Genomic DNA, 2,996 nt, shown 5'->3' on the forward strand with positions numbered 1-2,996 from the left:
CTCCAGTTATTTCAGACAGGAAGGGATTTAATAAAGAGAATTAGAGGCCTACAAAATCCTTGGAAGGGCCGTGAGAGGGGCAGTAAGGGAATGTTGCCAACAATTTCAGACAGCTGCAGGAATTGCAGGAATTTTGGAAAATTTAGGGGTATTAGAAAACTGCTATCAATGACATCGCTGAAGCAAATGTTTCATGAAAGAATGCTCAGAACCCATTTAAGTCTCTGTTTGAAAAAGCCTACATATCTAAACATGATGCCAGGAGGAACAATGGTGGTGTCTACTCTCATGTTTGCCGAGTTTCCTACAAGTCCCTCTTATGGGTGAAATTCAAAACTGAACTTCACTGGCAAAGGAGTGTGGAAAATATAGTTTCTTAGTTTTGCAATACAGGTGAGAGCTGAAAAGATTTGAATGTGACTTCGTAGCTTGGTTATGAAAATTTGATGACTTGAATAGAGGCCTTGTCCTCAGAGCAAATGTCTATAGTCTCCCTGATCCTCGTGTAATGCTCTACTCTGGGATCCTCCTGGTTTTCCTGCAGACCATAGCCAACAAGGAAGTAGTCTTTGATGACTCAGTGGAAGAAATCGTGATGAATGAAGAATAAAAAATATAGTAAAAGAACATCTATTTTCTTTAAAATTTAGTGATAACCCATGATCTGGGTTGGCCCAGCCTAACTGTATAGTGGCTTCCTGAAGTAACCTGACCAGAAAGGAAATATTTCATCATTAATAGACTTATTCTGGGGACAGACACACTGGATGAACAAACCCATTTCGTGATAGCCAGTGTATAGGTCCCTAACAATTATGTGCAGTTTAATGCTTCACACATGACAGTGAAAAAAGAGAATTTGAAGGTTTTGGCTCAGTAATGGAAAGAATATAATAGAAATCAAGACTAACCATGAAGGAAAAGCAACCAGGGCATGTTATATGCCCCAGAACCCTCGTATCATTGTACCAGAAAACATCTATTAATATTATTGTTTTTGACTATCAAACCATTCTTCTACACTGTATCTTTCTGGAGAGTTCAACCTAGGCTTGCATCTCTGTGGACATCATTAGGAAGGCTATGGGCCTTCTTGGAAGGAAATCTTAGTATGCACATACTTAGTGTTTCAGATGACCACACCATCTGTCTATGGGACATTGGTGCTGTTCCAAAAGAAGGAAAAGCTGTGAATTTGAAGACTATCTTTACAGGGTATAGAGCAGTAGTAGATGTTTCCTAGCATCTGCTCCATGAGTTCCTGTTTGGGTCAGTTGCTGATGATCAGAGAATTAAGATCTGGCATACTCGTTCAAACAATACTTTCAAACCAAGCCACTCAGTTGATGCTCATACTGCTGAAGGTAATTGCCTTTCTTTCAGTCTTTATAGTGAGTTCAATCTTGCCACAGGATCAGCTAAGACTGTTGTCTTATAAGATCTGAAAAACCTAAATCTTAAGTTGCATTCCTTTGAATTACATAAGGATGAACTGATCCAGGTTCAGTGGTCACCTCACAATGAGACTATTTTGGCTTCTTGTGGTACTGATCACAGACTGAATATCTGAAATTTAAGTAAAACTGGGAAAGAGCAATCTCCAGAAGATGCAAAAAGTAGGCCACTAGAGTTGTTTATTCATGATGGTCACACTGCCAAGATATCTGATTTCTCCTGGAATCTCAATGAATCCTTGAGTGATCTGTTCCATATAAGAAGACAATATTATGCTAGCATGACAAATGGCAGAAAACTCTTGTTATGATAAAGACCCTGAAAAAGCATGGATTCAGAAGAACAGAGGTCTTAGATATGTCTGCACTTCTTGTGATTGTACAGTTCTCTATTTTTCTTCTCAATCCTGATATTGATTTAACATTGGTTTTGAGACTGAGACTTTGTTCAGCTATCCCTCTATGATACATACCATCAACAATGCTATTAGTCACACTAATAGAGTTTTCTAATTATTAACTTGGGGGCTTAATTCAGGAAAGCCACAGATATATTTAAATTTTCCTCAGGAAATTTCTAGTAACAAAGATCTAAAGTAGCCACTGGAAGGAGAATATTCTGTGTGGTTATTTTGTTTTTCTTCTTATGCTATATCCCCAAATTTTACAGACTCATTTAAGTAAAGAATAGAAGTAAGGAATAGAGGGAGGTGAGATAGGTATCTGAGCTATGAAGTATAAGTACTGCAAGATATCATTTTCATTCAGGAAATAGGGGAGATTAAAGTTATATAAATTCTTAATCTGAATTCTTCACACCTGACTTTCTAGGATGCACATTTTCCAACGTAGACTTGTCTCTTCTGTTTCTTGTATTAAGTCAAAACTACGTGTTCATCCTTCCCCATGTATTTTTGCTTGTTAGTGTATTTCTTGAGCTGTTTTCATATTATTTTTTTTTATTTTCTGTGAAATGTTTTTTTAAAAGAACTTGAGGACATCAAGTTGTAAAGATTTATGTTTTTACCTGACAATTATACCATAGGTAGACTGTCCAATTAAGCTGAGAAGAATGAATCAACATATTATATTTGTTTTTAAAAATTAAATTAATCTTGGATAAGAGTTGTTTCATTTTCTTTTCTCTTCTCTTCCCTCCTTTTCTCTTCTCTTATCTTCTTTCTCTTCTTTTCTTTTTTCTTTTTTTTAACTTTCTTTCTTTGCTTTTCTTTTCTTTTCTTTTTTAGGAATTAGTCTTTGACCACTAGTTTGATACCTTCTTTATTTTGGGTGACCTATTTCACCAGCAGTCTTGTTAATCTCTATGACTAACTGTGTAAGTGCTTATAATGGAATAAATTGTTTTTCTACATAAAAAAGAAAATCATATGACCCAATTCATGTAAAGCACTTACAAAAGCACCTAGCCTATAGTTAGAGAACAATAAGTGTTAGCTGTCATTATGATGTCTAGATCACATGATCCTAAGATGCCAGAAATTGAAGTACTTACTTTCTTCCTAAATAGCACATTCTAAGGCT

At 35.9% G+C, this 2,996-nt stretch overlaps 1 pseudogene; it reads left to right on the plus strand.

The window, feature by feature from the left end:
* Window positions 1-508: 508 nt before the first annotated feature.
* Window positions 509-1,865, plus strand: LOC107514774 (annotated as a pseudogene).
* Window positions 1,866-2,996: the final 1,131 nt, after the last annotated feature.

Source organism: Rousettus aegyptiacus, unplaced genomic scaffold (assembly GCF_014176215.1).
Source record: "Rousettus aegyptiacus isolate mRouAeg1 unplaced genomic scaffold, mRouAeg1.p scaffold_m13_p_9, whole genome shotgun sequence".
In the NCBI taxonomy this organism is placed as follows: Eukaryota; Metazoa; Chordata; class Mammalia; order Chiroptera; family Pteropodidae; genus Rousettus; species Rousettus aegyptiacus.